Source organism: Macaca nemestrina, chromosome 4 (assembly GCF_043159975.1).
Source record: "Macaca nemestrina isolate mMacNem1 chromosome 4, mMacNem.hap1, whole genome shotgun sequence".
Classification (NCBI taxonomy): Eukaryota; Metazoa; Chordata; class Mammalia; order Primates; family Cercopithecidae; genus Macaca; species Macaca nemestrina.
Genome location: NC_092128.1, coordinates 178,492,389 through 178,511,403, shown reverse-complemented (window position 1 = coordinate 178,511,403; position 19,015 = coordinate 178,492,389). Strand labels below are relative to the sequence as shown.

Sequence of the window (19,015 nt, the reverse complement as noted above, 5' to 3'; positions counted from 1 at the left end):
CATAGTTCATAAAGATTCAAACACAAAGTCTCCTCCAACGCCCAATCTCTTACCTCTTCTGTACTGCCTGCCTGTCTCCCATTCTCCCTACACCCTCTCCCCATTCTGCATTTCATGTAAGTCACAAAGGGATTATAATGACTTACAAGGATGTAAAGAGATGAACTGGACTTTGGGACGGGCTGTCTCTGTGAGCTCTATTATCAGGGGGCAAGTGAATTCATCTGTCTGAGACCCAGTTGCCTTAATCTTTAAAACTGGGATACAAATATTGGCTGCATAAATGTATTGGGAGGATTAAGTAAATTAACTTTGTAACATATAAGGCGCTTGGCACGTGCTTGGTTCTGAAATCTAGGATGCTCACTATGTATATAACCAAATACCTAACAGTATGAAGTGCCATGGATGTTGTAAAAGAACTAGGTAACTAGGTGCAAGGAACAATAGAAACACAAATGAAGAGCCAAATGAGAGAATAGGAAGAAGAAGAGGAGGAGGAAGACGAGGGAGAAGGAGAAGGAGATGATGGGAGCCTTGGGGGAAGGAGATGACTTGTCTCAGGGACTCAAGATAAGGGGTATTAGAATTTGAGCCTACTTTTTCAGTGAGGTTTTTTGGAAGCTGAGGCAAAGCAACTTAGCATAAGCGGCAGGGATACCTTTGAGCCAACAGGGCTCTCAGATTTGCATCTGTAGAAGGTCTGTGTGCAGCAGACTTTGTGGCTCTGAGTTCACCATGGGAAGGGGAAGGTCAGAACTCAGAATTCCTTGAGAATTCCTGAGAATTACTTGAAAATGTCTGGCTCATGACTGAGACATACTTATGTTCTTCATAGAATATACAGTCACTTTTCTGGACTTCCCTTGGGGAAAAAACAGTCTGCCTCAGTTATTTATAGTTTTTTCTGAAAGACAAAACAAAACAAAGTAAATTAAATCTGAGCCAATGCTTGAGGGTAAAGGATTCTGGGCTCAAATGAAATGTTCACTTATTAGTATTTGCTGAGTGACCTTGGCTGGGTTATATCATCTCTCTGGGCCTTTCTTCCTCATCTGTACAGAAAACAGATTAAGAAATTGCATGAACCTCTGTCCAGTGTCCACCTCATGCCTTGCCCTGTGGTAGATGCCTGGTCCAGAGGACAGCCCAGCCTTTCCCATGGTGGTGATCACAACACAGTGAGCATGGGCAGGGTATGAACACAGGGTTAAGATTCACATAACCCAGCAAACATTGATAGTGTTACATCAGAAGGGGACACATGCTGTGAAGAAAATGATGCTGGCTTATAGAATAGAGTGAGGCTGGGATGAACAGCCAGGAGGCAGGGCCAGGCCCTGTTCATACAGCAGTCAGACATGGCTTCTCTGAGGAGGTGACTGTATTAGTCCATTCTCACACTGCTGTAAGGAAATAGCTGAGACTGGGTAATTTGTAAGAAAAGAGGTGTATTAGTCTGTTTTCATGCCACTGATAAAGACATACCCAAGACTGGGCAATTTACAAAAGAAGGAGGTTTAATGGACTCACAGTTCCATGTTGCTGGGGAGGGCTCACAATCATAATGATAGGTGAAAGGCACATCTCATAGGGTGGCAGGCAAGAGAAGAGTGAGGGCCAAGTGAAAGGGGTTTCCCTTATCAAACAATCCGATCTCATGAGACTTATTCACTGCAATGAGAACAATATAGGGGAACCATCACCATGATTCAATTATCTCCCACTGGGTCCCTCCCATAACATGCGGGAATTATGGGAGCTACAATTCAAGATGAGATTTGGGTGGGGACACAGCCAAACCATATCAAGAGGTTTAATTGACTCATGGTTCCGCAGATTATACAGGAAGCATAGTGGCTTCTGCTTCTGGGGGGGCCTCAGGAATCTTAACAATCATGGCAGAAGGTAATGGGGAAGCAGGAGTCTTACATGGCTGGAGCAGGAGGAAGAGAGACAGCAGGGAGTTGCCACACACTTGTACAACAACCAGGTCTTGTGATAACTCATTCACTCACTGTCACAAGAACAGCACCAAGGGGATGGTGATAAACCATTTGTGGGAACTCCGCCTTCATAATCCACTCACCTTCCACCAGGCCCTTCCTCCAGCATTGGGATTACAATTCCACATGAAATTTAGTGGGGACACAGATTCAAACCATATCATTCTGCCCCTGGCCCCTTCAAATCTCATGTCCCTCTCACATTACAAAATATACTCATGCCTTCCCAACAGTCCCCCAAAGTCTTAACTCATTCCAGCATTAACTCAAAAGTGTAAAGTCCAAAGTCTCATCTGAGACAAGGCAAATCCCTTCTGTCTGTTTTGTTCTAGTCATGTTGGCAGCCAATTGGGTGGTGCCCACCCACATTGAGGGTGGGTCTTTCTCTCCCAGTCCATCTGCTCAAATGTCGGTCTCCTCTGGCAACACTTACACAGACACATCCAAAAGCAATACTTTACTAGCCATGTAGGCATCCTTCAAATCCAATCAAGTTGACACCTAATATTAACCATCACAGTGACCTTTGATCGGACACTTGCATACATTGAAGGAACCAGTCACGAGAGCTGGCAAGAAGCATGTTCTGGGAGGTTCTTCAAAGAGTTGCCCAACAGACGGCTAGGGAAGAAGGTTATGTCAGGAAGGAATTTGGACTTTCCTGGAAAATGTGGAAGAAACAAGAAGAAATCTCTGCTAGTATCTTGTCTACAGCTTACAAACACTTTTAGTCTTTTCCACATTGGAGACACACACATGTAGTTTGTGTGCATGTCTATGTATATATCCACACTCTTAAATTAAATGCACTTCAGGGACATAGACCAGGCACATAAACCCTAGATTTTCCCTGCCATCGAAAGGTCCGTTATGACTAGTTTTGGGCAATAAACAGGTGCTGGCCATGTCCACTGCCACTACCCACTTCTACTGATGCCAACACTGCCAGTGCATCATGGTGGCCTCCCCCACAGGCATTCCTCTGGACACTGCAAAAGCAAACTTTCCAATGAATGGCATTAGCAGGGGAATTGAAACCTATTGGCTACTGTGGGCCAGTGCTCCCAGCTTTACTCTGATAGTCTTATAATCTGTGTTTTGTGACATAACCAAGAAAGTTAAAATAGACCTTGAGAATCAGAACAGAGTGGGTATCAAAGGGTTGTGGTGTCATCTCATCAGAGGGGTAATCAGAAAACAAGCACTTAGTACACACAAATGAGTGTGGATATGTAGGCTGGACTGGGAACAGCATCTTCATGAGATTGGAAGTGTAATCAGACAATAGCTTGAGGATAGATATTTGGGTAAGGAGACTTCAGGTGGAAAAATACTTTATGCTGAGAATTACAAAACATTGCAGTCCGGTAAGGAAACACTCCACAATAAAATAAAATCATCAGGAAGGAGTGAGAGAAGAACTGATGGGAGCAAAAGATGGGAGAAGGAGAATTTATCACCCCAGTGAGAGCAGGATGAATGGAATCAAGGGGCAAGGGCCTGGAAAGAGTTAGAAATAGGAGTACCAAAAAAATGTTATTTTCCCCTGATGAATAGTGAGGATCAGTTTGGCCTCCCATAGCACCCTCTGTGTTCCTAGTGTTTTATGTGTATGCAGTAACCTGACGTGTGGCATTTAGTGAGAATAGGTACTTTTTCTTGGTGGCACTGACATCTGACCGTAATGCCGTATAGCCATATACAAGCATCACAATGGTTTTCGTCAAAGGAAGGTTTACTCAGAATACAATGAAGTTCTGTGCTTTTGCTAAAATCTGCACAAAACACCTAAAGACTAACAGTTTAGGAAAGATGACAAAAAGTACTACCTCTTAGTTCAGAAACGGCATTGACTGGGTGTGGTTCACATCTGACATAAGGCAGAATACTCATTTTGAAGTGTATCTTGTGGATTTGCTAGCAGGAAAAGTGGAACAACTACAAGAGCCATACTCACATCTGTGCAAAGTTAATGAATGACTTTCCATATTTTTGGTGCTCTGCTATATTTAAAATTGAATGCCCTATCATGTAATAAAAATACCAAACTACTTATATGAACAGTGAAAGAGGGTGAGGCCAGTTTAAATTAACTGAAATCAACAAGATTATTTAGGAGAATAGAAGCAATATTGTACAAAGATTGACCAAAGACCAGACTGGCTAAGTTATCATTTCTCTCCCTTTGATGGCCTTTAAGTTGGGATTTCCTTCCAAGTTGGGTTTATTTTTCATTTATCTGGGAAGAGTGTGGTTTAGTGAAATTTTAAAGTTATGCCTTTACTTTACTGCATCTAAGAAACAAAAAGAGACATGACTGTGATAATTTCAAGGTAATTTGATACAGGTATGTATTCGTCTGTTTTCACATTGCTGATAAAGACATACCCAAGACTGGGCAATTTACAAAAGAAAGAGGTTTAATTGGACTTACAGTTTCACACGGCTGGGGAGGCCTCACAATCATGGCAGGAGGCAAGGAGGAGCAAGTCACATATTACGTGGATGGCGGCAGGCAAAGAGAGAGCTTGTGCAGGGAAACTTCCCTTTTTAAAAACGTTAGATCTCATGAAACACATTCACTATCACAAGAACAGCATGCGAAAGACCCACTCCCATGATTCAATTGTCTCCCACTGGGTTCCTCCCTCAATGTGTGAGAATTATGGGAGCTACAAGAGGAGATTTGGGTGGGAACACAGAGCTGAAGCATATCAAGATATAAGAGAAAAGATTGTATTATAAAACTGACCCTAACCTGGGCACCTCCATCTACTACTTCTTCCTCTCCACTAGCCTCTCAGCCTTCATCCCCACCCCCATCTCTCACTAGATGAGCTACGTGGACAATCTGGTGTGTGAGCTTCCAAACATTTTCTATACATATGTAATTTAATTATAAAATCATATCATCTCCACATACAGGAATGTCTCAGCCTCAGTGCTATTGACACATGAACCAGATAAGTCTTTGAGGTGGGGGGCTGTCCTGTGTGCTGAGGCATGTTTATCGGGATCCCTGGCCTCCACTCACCAGGTGCTAAGAGCATGCTCCCCACAGCCTTGATGTCTCCAGACATCATGAAATATCTCTAGCAGGCAATATCACTCTTGATTGGGAATAATTGATACGAAGGCTTAGTTTTACAATTTGTTTATATATGTATATATATGTGTATATATATATAGATATATATAATATCTACATATATACACATATTTTTATATATATATGTATATAGAGAGAGTAACCATTTTATTACAAAACCGTTTTGCTCTCTTTCTGCCTACTGCTTTTCCCAATCAAAATCATTGACAAAATTCTTTAACATATAATTAATGCTATTTAATTACATTCCATGAATGCTTCATATTCTGTCCAGTGAATATAACATTGCTCCATGGATTTATCCCACCATTCTTTCATCTATGGGCATTAACATGGTTTCTAGTTCTTGACCTCCAAATGGCAATGCTGTAATGAGTGTCATGGTGCATGTGCCTTTACAGATCCCCAGAAATGGAATTGTAGCATAAGAATTTTATTTTATTTTATTTTTTGGGACAAGGTTTTGCTCTGTCACTCACGCTGGAGTGCAGTGGCATAATCACCGCTCACTTCAGCCTCGACTTTCTGAACTCAAAGAATCTTCCTGCCTCAGCCTCACAAGTAGTTGGAACTACAGGCATGCATGCCCATGCCTGGTTAATGTTTAAAAATTTTTTGTGGAGTCTGAGTCTCTCTCTATGTTGCCTAGGCTTGTCTAGAACTCCCAGGCTCAAGCAATATCCCCACCTTGGCCTTCCAAAGGACTGGGGTTACAGGCATGAGCCATGGTGCCTGGCCTTATGTATTTTTAATTTTATTAGATATTGCCAGATCACCTAATGGCAGCCTTTGAAAAAAACTTTTAAAACTCTAAATTTTATGTATAAGACTGATACGAGTGATTAGTTAAGTGATTTCTTGAACATGAAAAGAAATACAAATATATTCAAAGTCTGCCTTTTGGTTTTAGTCCTAAAAATTACAATTTTTTATGCAGGAGGAAGTTTGGATTAACAGTTTAATCATCAGATCTTTCAAATTTCTTGTTTGTCAGGGGTTTTGAGTATAGTCACCAATTAAAATGAATAAACTGCAAAATTAAATTCTATGCCAAGAGTGTTACTTTATTCTGTAATCAATTTACCTTGTGTTAAGTATTTCAAGACTAGAAATGAAAATGGAATGGGGGACTGGATTAAAGTTGTCTTAAGTGATGGAATAATATAAATACGCCTTGTGAGTTTCCTTAGGATTAATGAGTGGCTGAAACCCTGTAACTTAACCTCACCATGCAAGTCGGCACAGTCTGAGTTATGTGTCACTATCCAATGATGGGTGAAAATAGTTCTGTTTGATAGTTTGGATCATTTTAATGTACTATTTTATTCCCCACTCAACAGCTCAGGATAGCTTTTAAGCAACATGATTTCAATTGTTTTACTCTTTTCCCCTTTTAGAGTTCTCCGGTTGAAAGAAAAAAGCGCAACCTGGCTTCTGAATTCCAAGAACACACTACACAGTGGTAAGAAAATTAAGGTCTATTTTTTTTTTTCTTCTTGAGGACTTGAGTGCCTCAGCAAGTGTGATAGTGGGAGATGTTATTTCTGATGGTTATTGTGCTGTATGTGTAGCTGTCTTCTGGAAGTAGAGGCTGCTGGGATCTTCCCTGGACTTGTGTATCAGGGAGAAAGAACTAATTTAAAATAAAGCAAAATATGTATCTACTCTTTACTAGGTTAATTTTAAAAAATAGACAAGTAATTGCGAAGTTTGCAATACATATGCATTACTTGTCTATTTTTGCAAGTAAATAGTTGCATGTGTCTATAGTTGCACCTGAGTGCCGGTGCAACAAGAGTGTTGCTCTCCAAGCTGTTGGGAATGGAAGTGTTAGCTCTAAGTCTCACAGAGCTTTCGGGCTTTGCTTGAAGCCTTTTAATGTTACAGGAAGATTTTGTTCTGTCAATTTCTCTCATGCAATGTAATTGGACTTCTCTAATTCCTCTTTTCTCCTTGGTTATTTCTCCTAATAAGAGAAATTAGCTTTATGCGCCTTCAATATTGTGGTTATATGCCAGTTTAAAATGGAATAATCTCATTTGCTGCATTTTGGTTTGATATTGTGCATGAAATTTAGAAATAATTTCCATTTAAAATTACAAGTTATATCACATTATGAAAGGTTTAGGGAAAGAGACATTGAAAAAACTATTCCACTGATAATTTAGCATAGCAACAGTTACTGGTTTGTTACCAACTTCATATGTATTTTTTCCTTTTACACATACGATTTAAAATTCTGACTTTAAATCAATTACTTTTTAATATGTAATACCTGCCAATGGGGCAAAATGTTAAGAACTCCAAAATTGTGTATATGAAATGTATTTGTCTCTCCTTCCTTCTTTGCCCCATGCCAGCTAGTTCCCTTTCCAGGACACATCTGATGTTTCTGGTTTCTAATTTACAGGTCCTTCGAGATTATTTACATTGTTTGCAGTCTGTTGCTATGCTAAACAATGCTTTGAAAAGGAGTAGAACATCTTTCTGCATATGCTGTCTCTCCTATGTTCTAGTTCTTGGATGGAAGGAAAAGGCTGCCACTCAATATCTAAAGCAAAAATCTGACTTTATTGCTTGCTAAACAAGAGACAACAGTGCTTGTAGGACACAGTTCTGTTAAAACAAAGCAAATGCTGATCATATATAGGGTTTGGGAAGCATTAAGTTCAGGAATTAAAACACTGTGAGAAGTGTGTTTGGAAATTAATTGACCTTTAGCAGTGAAAGCTTGGCATTTGGAGTGTGCCTGTTGCTAATAGTTGGATTTCAGAAGTAAGGCTGTTATTGATTGGCTAGCTTTCAGAAGTGTGTTACTAAAGTGGATTGTCGCTGACCAATTTTGATGTGTTTTTTCGTGTGTGTGTGAGACGGAGTCTCGCTCTGTTGTCAGGCTGGAGTGTAGTGGCGCGATCTTGGCTCACTGAAACCTCTGTCTTCCCAGTTCAAGTGTTCCTCCTGCCTCAGTCTCCCAAGTAGCTGGGACTACAGGCGTGCACCACCACGCCCAGCTAATGTTGTATGTTTAGTAGAGACGGGGTCTCACCATGTTGGCCAGGACGGTCTCCATCTCTTGACCTCGTGATGCGTCCGCCTCAGCCTCCCAAAGTGCTAGGATTACAGGCGTGAGCTACCGCGCCCGGCCAATTTTGATGTCTTTATAACAAGTTGTGGTAGTGACTTGTTGATACCTTAGGACTATGACCAAGAAAGAGTTATCATTTTCCTTTAAAATTTAAATTCTCAACTACGTGAGAAATTTATGGGAAATGGAAGTCCTGGGTCAAATAGTGTGTGCATTTTATATTTTAATTGGCTAGAGATTTACCAATTTACACGCCCACCAGCAATGAATGACAGTGCTCATTTCTCCACAACATAGTGTGTCATCAGGTTTTTGATCTTTGTTAACCTAAGTGAAACATAGTATCTTCCTGAAGTTTTGTTGTCTATTTCTTACAATAAGTAAGGTTGAGAAACTTTGTATATAATGAAAAACTATCACATTTTATTTTCTGTATGTTTTCCTGTCATCTACCCACTTTTAATGGAATTTAAAAAATACTGACTTTTAATGACTCATGTATTAATTAGCCCTGTACATTAAGAGTTGTAAATATTTTCTCCAGTATGTTCTTTGTCTTTTTATTTTGTTTATGGTGTTTATTTGTGGAGAAAAAGCTTCTAAAAACAGGCCTGGACACAGTTGGATTGATCAGTATTTTTTATTGTCTTTTGGGTTTTAGATTACCGTTGGAAAACTCTCTTATTTTGACATTATAATATTTTTGATGCTCTCCTTTATTGCTTTTATGGCTTTATTTTCATTCATTCTTCTGGAATTTGTGCTGGTGTAAGTGTAAAGGAGGATACGATTTTTTAGGTAGCTAGATGCCTCACCACTATTTCTTAGATAATACATTATTTCCCTACTAATGTGAATGAACATCTTTGCTCAAAACTAAAGCTTCCCAAGTATGTTGATTTACTGCTGATCTTTTTCTCTGATCCATCAATTATTATGCTGGCTTTTTATTGATCATAATACCACATGCATTTTTCTGTTTAACTGGCTTCTTGCTAATCACTGTGGTGTTCACATTAAATGAATATTGTGCAATTTACTCAACAACTCTCCCTTTTGTTGCCCTCCATGTAACGTTGGGGAGATTTTTGGCTATAAATCAACAGATACATTTTTTAAAAAACTTTATCTCTGTTTATTCCATAAACCACCTATCATTCTGGGGCAAGGTCTGATTGTCTCTAGTTTAACAAGTACCCCAGGTGATTCCAGGGAAGGCTGATGTTTCATTGCATGCTGCTCTTTGGAGTTGAATCCGATCACACGTGGATCGTATCATCACACAACTGATCCAATCAGTGATGATAAGCGATTGATTTTTCCGGTGACGGTTTGAGTTTTACCACGTCCACACATTATAGATTTATATACATATTCACTTCTATGTGTATATAAGTACATGCAAGTATATAACAAATGGATACTGCTGTGAAGGCGGAATGTATTTGATGTGATACTTTTAGAAATACATGAAATTGTTGAGATTTGATGAGAGTCCATTTATGATTCTTAGTTTTCGTAGAGAAATAGGAAGGGGCTACTGAATGGTCCGCCTTAAGACCGAAAAGGGTGAAAGTCCAGAACGAAAGGCCAAACAATGATTTCATTATACAAATGAAATGAGAAAATGCAGTGAAATTCCATCCATCCCTGAGGACTGACTCCATTTAGAGGTTAGAAGAGCAGCCTGGAGTGATCTCACACTTACGGGTTCCGTACCGTCACTGCGGAGCAACTGTAGAAGGGTTGTGACTAAGAATGAAAGGATCAGCACATAAAGTTTTTCGCTTTAACTATCCTTCTGTGGGGTACATAAGAAATCAAACAGATAATGGATCCAGATGGCCCATCCCCTGGTGAATAGTGAACAAGGGATATCTAAATAGGTGAGTGCAATCTGCAGCAAAAACCCCAAACGAGAACATCGGCCGTGAGTCTCAATTCAGTTTTAGAGGCAGACTGTTAAGTACATTAGGTGATGTCATAGACTGTTTGTGATGAAGAAGATATTGGAAAGAACTAGCTCAGGGAAGTTCTAAATGCAAAAAATCGTGATTTATTCCACTTTCACGGGCCATTGCAATTTGCAGAGACTTTTCCCATTAAAACAGGCTTCATGATACCCAGATTACTGATGAGAAAACTGAGTTGCATGGAGGTGAGATGGTACCCAGCTAGTCACGGTTGGAGCACCTCAGAGAGCACTAGCTCAGCATCTTATGCACACACTTCAACTCAACTCACATTTATGAAAGACCTAGCCTACTTATGCAACCAAAGTATCCGGGGTATCAAGGCATGTGAATTATCTCTGACACTAAGAATATGAAGCCCGATAGCATCAAATAGGGAGAGGGAGCTTTGTTATGCTTTTATGTGCCTTAATTGTCCTGGAGTCTTCAGCAAGTCTGTGGTGAATGCAGTGGAAAAAGAGCAGACTTCAAAATTAACTTAAAATTTTAATCATTGAAATTAAATCGCAGACATAAATTAGACAGATACCTGTGAAAGCAAACATTTTTTAAAGCTGGGAACTCCCTGCTATGTTGATTCACTTTATAGGATGGCCATACGGAACTGATGTTAATAGCCAACAAACCATTGTCAGATGCATAATAGATTGCTAATTACTCATGGAAACAGACTTTTTGAACTAGAATGGTGCGTTTTAATTGCCTTTTAGTAAGATGCTTTGTCTTTTTCTTCCCCCACCTAGGTCCCATCAGCACTTACCCCAGTGCTGGCCTGAGTTGTAATAGATTCGTAATAGACACGTTTATGTATTAATAATAATAAAGATAAATTATGTTTGCAAGTGCTTCCCCCTACATTTTATCTCTCTGACAACTCTGGGGGATATGCAGGGCAAGTGTTATTATCTCTACTGATGATGAAACCAAGGCATGATAAAGTCAGGAGGTTTTTCAAAATTTCACGAGTGAATCAGGATTCAAGGTCTGGTTTTGTTACTTGACAATATCCTGTTCTGTATATAATAAACCACCCTGTGCTACGACATGAAACTCACAGTGCTAAGGCAACAGGATGTGGCCACTGGTGTGAATTCTGTCCCTGTCAACTGTGCGTTCTTTACCTCTTTGAGACATAGTTTATTCATTCTTAAATTGGTAAAAATAGTAGCTATTCCTATTTACAAAGTTTTGATGAGACTCCATTGAAATAATACATAAGGAATTTCTTCGAACTTTTCCACAGTGTTTCTCACCTAGAGCTCTTGAATGGGCTTCAGTGGGTCTGTAAAATCTGTAACGTTATATAAAATTTGATGCTTACTTGTATATAATGCATTTATTTTTTCTGGCGAAAGTGCTAACAATTTTATAAGATTTTCAGATTTCTGTGATTAAAAAGATTAGAATTATGCAAAACATGATGCACAATATTAGTATGGTGTTATTAATACAAAATATCTTTTCTGATATTTTAACACATTCTTTTTAGAAAATATGAAAAATACAGAAAAGCACAAAAAGAAAATAATAGTCATCCAAAAACATGTCATTTAGAGAGAATCAACATAGCAATGTCACATTGTTGATGTGGATTGTTATGGCTGATACCACATTGCGGCATTTTTTTATAAATAAAAAAGTTGTGGGGACAGCACAAAATATATTTTATGTATTACATATATAGTTTATGTGCATATACATTTGTAGGATTGGGATCATTTTCAATATGTGAACATGGACTTACTGGTATAATATTTTTCTACATGATGTTTAACATCTGCCTTGAAATCTCTATATAGTTATTCCATAATTTCTATACCTAATATTCTAGGTTTAGAGTATTGTATTGTACCTTCAAATTTGTTTTCGTTTTTGTCATTTTAACTAATATCACAATATATATGCTTCTACATGTAATTATACTACATATTCATAAATTTTATGTATTTTCTGAAATCAACTTATATATCTCTGGCTTTTCTAACTGAATGGTCAATTATTAAGTATTCCCTTCTCCCAGATGTACTTTAGCTTTTTATTACCATGTTTCCAAAAATCTTACTGGATTTAAACAAAATTAATTATGCCTATTAATTCTTTGGGGGAAGAATTTTAATATTGATACTTCTTTTCTAAAATATAATTTGTCACTTCTTTTATCCAGAATCAATACCCTTGAGCATCTTCTCTTTTGACCTAATGCAGTAAATTCTTTTGAAATTTCCATAGTAAATAATGTTTTCATTCTTAGAGGAAATTGTTCTTGAACATGATATAATATTTTTAGACTACATTTCCAAATTAAATTGTCAATATTTGATTTAGAATTTTTTCATTTTTAATTATGAGGAAGATTGGTCTGTAAATTTATATTTCTGGAGTTTTTCACTTTTTCAAATATCTGCGTAGGGATTGCCATAAAAAATGGAAAAGTCTTCCATCTTTCTCCACAAGGAATTTTAGAAAATTGTGAAATTTTCTTCCCTATTTATTCATTAAGCTTTTTGGCATCATTTATGTTTTCTTTACCAATCATCTGTTTAATTTAAATTTTTAATTTGTCAGAATATAATATTACACAATTTTTACTCATGTCTGTGGTCATATTCATTGTTTTTTGCAGTTTTATATATATAGGTTTTTTCTCTTTTCTATTTGATTAGGCCTGCGAAATGTTTGATCAGAAATTTTTTTTCTACAAAGAATCCACTCTTAGATTTGTGTATTTTGTCTATAATTTACTTTCTAATTCATTAATTTCTGCTGTTATTTTTCCCCCTTTTTGTTTTCCTTAAATTGTCTTTGTTCTTGTTTTTCCATTTTTAAAAATTGAACACTTATTTTAGTAATTTTCATTCTTTCTGATGTCCTGATAAAAGTCTTACAGGCTATAGGTTTGCTCTGGTATATAACTGCATCAGCATTCCAGATGTTTTTATCAATTATGTTTTCACTTTCATTAGTGTCAAAATAATCCTTAGTGGTGTGCTTGATTTTTAGTGGAATTGTTTTTTGTTTTAGACAGAGTTTCGCTCTTATTGCCCAGGCTGGAGTGCCATGGTGTGATCTCGGCTCACTGTAACCTCCATCTCCTGGGTTAAAGCAATTCTCCTGCCTCAGCCTCCCGAGTAGCTGGGATTGCAGGCATGTGCCACCACGCCCGGCTTATTTTGTATTTTTAGTAGAGACAGAGTTTCTCCATGTTGTGGTGCAATTGTTTTTTGAGGGAATAATTTGTGATGTGGTAATTTTGGACTGTCTTTTTTTCTATTTTTTGGGCTTATGAGAGTATAGAGCGTACTATATAATTACTATTTGCCAATATTCTTTGTAGGCTTGATAGGAAATATATCATCCTTTTCTCTTGTAAGACGCCAAACTTTCTGTAAACATAATAAATCTTATTATTATTTGGAACTTCTTTCTCTATGCCCCACTCAGGTGTATACGTATTTGCATACTTCAACTGTGAAAGATGGAGGAAGGTCCCACTACTGTTAACTTCTCTTTATTCCTCGAATAATTTGTGATTACTGTATTTTGAACAATATTATTTGGAGCTTAAAGATTTATGACTTTCATGGTTTCCTTTTGTTTATCATCAAAATACTATAACTCTCTTCATTTTAGGAAATGGCTTTTTCTTCTAATTCTCTGTTGTCTGATAAGAATATGAAAACTCCTATTTTCTCTTCTTATATTTATTTTATTTCTTCTTGCCTTTAGCTGTTACATCTTTGCCTAATCACTTAATAATGCTTATGTGCCAATTTCTTTTAGGTGTTAGGGCTGTTAAATAATACTAGGTTGAATTTGATTAACTCACCGCTTGAACTAACCAAATCAAACCATGTGGCTGTCTTTTACTTTGCAGTTTAGGGTAGATGTGTATGTTATTATTACAGATGTCATTGTGCTTCCTTTCTTTATCTTGTTTTATTCTCATTAAAAATATTTTTTCCTGCTATTTCCCTAGTAAGTTTTTAAAAAATATGAACTCTGTTTTCTTTGCTCTTTTCTGTAGCAATTTTATTTTAAATTCTACTAGTAATATACTTTGTTATCAAAATGCTTTTAATAATATTAGTATTTTAAACACATTTATGTTTATTAAGCCGCTGACATAGAAATAAAGCACTAAATACTGATTAGCCTCCATGTAAAGTGAGAATATTAGTAGTCTTTAGTTCCCATATTATATCTAGGCCCACCTCCCAGTTTTTGTTGGTGTCACCTGTGATTTTAGAGTGGGATTATAGACATTTTATCGTATTATGTTGTAGGGCTTTTCTCTTAGTAAGCTGAAGCAAATCCTGAACAAATATGCCCAGGGATACCTGTGTTCTTTCTCCAAACTTCTTTCATGTCCCTTCACATGTAGACACCAACTTTTTGGGCCACAGAATTTTCTTTTTTCTTTCTTTCTTTCTTTCTTTCTTTCTTTCTTTCTTTCTTTCTTTCTTTCTTTCTTTCTTTCTTTTCTTTTTTTTTTTTTTTTTTGAGATAAGGTCTTGCTCTGTCACCCAGGCTGGAGTGCAGTGGCACAATCATGGCTCAGTACACCCTCAACTTCATGGGGTAAGCTTTTCTCCTGCTTCAGCCTCCCAAGTAGCTGGAACTACAGTTGTGTGCCACTAGGCCTGTCTAATTTTTGTGTTTTTTGTAGTGACGGGGTCTTTGCCATGTTGCCCAGGCTGGCTTTGAACTGCCAGACTCAAGCAGTCTACCTGCCTTAGCCTCTGAAAGGGTTGGAATTATAGGCATGAACCACTGTGCTCGGCCGACAAGATTCTTTTTTTTTTAAATTATTATACTTTAAGTTCTAGGGTACATGTGCATAACGTGAAAGTTTGTTACATGTGTATACTTGTGCCATGTTGGTGTGCTGCACCCATAAGATTCTTTAATAAAATATTTTCCTGTCAAAACTTGGTGGATGTGTCAGGTTGATGCAAAACTGTGATTACTTTTGCACCAACCTAGTGGTTTTATTGTAAGAAGGCCTTTGATTATACAAAGGGCGAAAGGCTTGTGTATACATGTCAGAATTTAAAAAAATACTCTGCTGATGAAACTTTTTCTGTCCTAGCATTAAAAAAAAATTGTGCTTTCCACGAATTTTGTCTGGAATATACATGGGCGTTTTGATCAGCCAGTGCAGGCTGCCTTGTGGGTCTGTCCACTCTGTTGAATAAGGGGACAGTCACCAGTTTTGGGAGCAGCCACTACAAGGGGCTTCATGATGGTGGAATGTGATAAGGAGAAACCACTTCACAGAACACCAGATTCCAATTTTGTCTTGGTTGTTAAATGCCATGTGAGTCGCTGAGCCCCAGGTGCTCATCTGTGAAATGGGGGTGTTAGAGAAGATTTTCTCAGGAAGCCCAATTCCTGAAGCAATTCAACCCAAAGTGGTAAAACTGTTTGCTGCATTAGCATTAAATTAAGTTTTAATTAGGCTGTCTGTGTTTTCAGTTGAAAAAAATAAATTATGACAGAAAAGTACTAGAACTGAACAGGTACTTTACACTTTATGGAAAGCAGAATAATGGCTCCCCCAAAGATGTCCACATTCTAATCCCCAGAACCCATATTGCCTTACATGGCAAAGAAGAATGAAGATTACAGATGGAATTAAGGTTGTTAATCAGCTGACCTTAAAGTAAGGAGAATATCTGAAATTATTCTGCTGGATCCAATGTAATCACAGGGGTCTGTAAAAGTGGAAGAGGGAGGCAGGAGAGATCAGAGAGATGAAGTGCAAGAAGGTCTCCAGGCACCATTGCTGGCTTTGAAGACAGTGGTGGAAGGAGCCTCAAGCCAAAGAAAGTGAGCAGTCTATAGAAGATGGAAGACTTCAGGAGGAACACGGCCCTCCGGACACCTTGATTTTAACCTAGAGACCCATTGATATGGTTTGGATGTTTGTTCCCTCCAAATCTCGGTTAAAATGTGATTCCCCATGTTGAAGGTGTGACCTGGTGGAAGGTAATTGGTTCTGGGGGCAGATTCTTCGTGAATGGTTTGGCACCATCTCCTTGGTGATAAGTGAGTTCTTGCTCAGAGTTCCATGCAAATTCAGTGAGTTTTCTGTGAAACTCTGAGCAAGAACTCACTTATCACCAAAGTGTGTGGCACTTCCCACCTCACTCTTTTGTTCCTGCTCTCCCATGATGTGCTGGCTTCCGCTTCACCTTCTACCATGAGTGAAAGCTCCCTGAGGCCTCATTAGAAGCCGAACAGATGCAGATATTGGTGCCATGCTTGCACAGCCTGCAGAACTCTGAGTCAATTAAACTTCTTCTCTTTATAAATTACCCAGTCTCAGATGTTTCTTTATAACAACACAAAAACAGCCTAATACAGAAAATTGGAACCAAGGAGTGGGGCATTCCTATAAAGATATCTGTAGACGAGGAAGCAGCTTTGGAACTGGGTAACATGCAGAGGTTGGAATAGTGTGGAGGGCTCAGAAGAAGACAAGATGATGAGGAAAGTCTGAAACTTCCTAAAGACTGGTCATATTGTTGTGACCAAAATGCTGACAGAGATATGAACAGTGAAGGCCAGGCTGATATGATCTTAGATGAAGATGAGGAACTTACTGGGAACTGAAGCAAAGGTCACCCTTGTTATGCTTTACCAAAGAACTTGCCTACATTGTGTTCATGTCCTAAGGATTTGTGGAACTTTGAACTTGACAGTGATGATTTAGGGTATCTGGCAGAAAACATTTCTAAGCAATAAAGCCTTTAAGAGGTGGACTGGCAGATATAGGGGCAAAGAAATGACTTAAGATTGGAACTTATATTTAAGGGGTAAGCAGAACATAAAAATTTGAAAAAATTTCAACCTGTCCATGTGGTAGAAAAGAAAAGTCTAGTTTTAGGGGAAGCATCCAAGTGGGCTGCAGAACAACTTACTAGAGAGATTTGCATGACTAAAAAGAAGCCAAGTGCTGATGGCCAACATGATTGGAAAAAGGCCCTGAAGGCATTTTAGGGATCTACAAGGCAGCCCCTCCCATTACAGATTCAGAAGCCTAGGAGGAAAGAATGGTTTTGTGGGCCAGGTCCGAGGTGCCAATGGCCTAAGACACCCAGGAAATTGATCCCTGCATCCTCACTTCTCTGGCTCCAGCCTTGGCTCAAAGGGTCCCACGTGTAGCTTGGGCCATGGCTCTGGAGGGCACAAGCCATAAGCTTTGGTGGCTTCCACATGGTATTAAGCCTGTAGGTGCTCAGAATGCAAGAGTAAAGGATGCTTGGCAACTTGCACCTAGATTTCAGAGGATGTATGTGAGAGCCTGGGTGCTCAGGGAGAAGCCTGATGCAGGGGTGGAGCCATCACAGAGAATCTTTACTAGGGCAATGCCAAGGGGAAATGTGGGGGTCTGGAAAGGCCACAGGAACTTGACAGCCTGTGAGAGCAGCCACAGGGGCTGCACCCCCCAAAGCCACAGGGGTGGAGCTGTCCAAGACCTTGGGAGCCCATCCCTTGCCCCAGTGTGCCCTGAATGCGGGACATGGGGTCAAAGAAGATTATTTTGGAGCTTTAAGATTTAATGATTGCCCTGCTGGCCTGTAGCCCCTTTCTTTTGGCTGATTTCTCTTTTTTGGAACAAGAATGTTTACCTAATGCCTGTACCCCCATTGTATCTTGAAAGTAAGTAACTTGTCTTTGATTTCACAGGCTCATGTGTGGAAGAAACTCATCTCCAGATGAGACTTTGGACTTCAGGACTTTTGAATTGGGGCTAGAATGAGTTAAGACTTTGGGGAACTGTTGGGAGAGATGATTGTATTTTGCAGTGTGAGAAGGACATGATATTTTAGGGGCCATGGTGCTGAATGATATATTGAGTGTCTATCACCTCCAAATCTCATGTTGAAATGTAATTCCTCATGCTGGTGATGGGGCTTGGTGGGAGGTGATTGGATCATGGGGGCAGATTCCTCATGAATGATTTAACACCATCCCCTTGGTGATGAGTGAGATTTTCTCTGAGTTCACATGCGGTCTGCTTGTTTAAAAGTGCATGGCACCTCTGTGCTCTCTCTTACTCCTGTTTTTGCCACGTGTCTTGCCTGCTCCTGCTTTGCCTTCTGCCATAAGTAAAAGCTCCCTGAAGCCCTCTCCAGAGGCCAGGCAGATGCATATGCCAGTGCCATGCTTGCACGGCCTGTAGAACCCTGAGCCAGTGCAACCTCTTTTCTTTAATACACCCATTTAGACTGCTGACCTTAAGAATTATATGAGACATATGTGTTAAGCCACTAGGTTTGTGGTAATTTGTTACAGTAGTACTAGGAAATCAATACACATATATTATTACCTTTTTCATGGAAAAAGCTTTATGTCATGAAAACTGTGTGCTCCACCCTCTCCCCTGTCAACCCAGTATCTTGCTTCTAGTACTTCTTCATCTGGCTGTTCATGTACAGCCTTTATAATATCCTTTATAACAAACTGGTAAACGTAGTAAAGTACTTCCCTGCATTCTGTGAGCTGTCTTACCAAATTGTAAAACCCAAGGATGGGAGTCATGGGAACCACTAATTTATAGCTGTTGGGTCAAAAGCGCAAGCCACAACCTGGGGCCTGTGATTGGCATATGAAGTGGGGGCAGTTCTGTGCGGCAGAGCTCTTAAGCTCTGGGATCTAGCACTAGCTCCGGATAGATGGTGTGACACTATTCTTACATATGGTGTCAAAAGTGGTGTGTGAGAGTGTAGGGAAGCAGTGTGCTTTCCTCATGATAGTGAAACAATAGAGTTGAGAGGGTCTACTCAACCAGAAGAAAAAATAACTTTGCATTTTTAGGGATTTTTAATGTCTATTA

General features: G+C 39.0%; 1 protein-coding gene across 21 annotated transcripts in view; it reads left to right on the top strand.

The window, feature by feature from the left end:
• The window catches only part of LOC105472675 (RUNX family transcription factor 1), a 1,100,727-nt gene that overhangs the window by 420,780 nt on the left and 660,932 nt on the right, over positions 1-19,015 (top strand). For all 21 annotated transcript variants that reach the window (XM_071095679.1, XM_071095683.1, XM_071095678.1 and 18 more), the window contains one exon: positions 6,513-6,577. The gene's annotated coding sequence lies outside the window, so the exon portion shown is untranslated. The remainder of the gene's footprint in view (positions 1-6,512; positions 6,578-19,015) is intronic.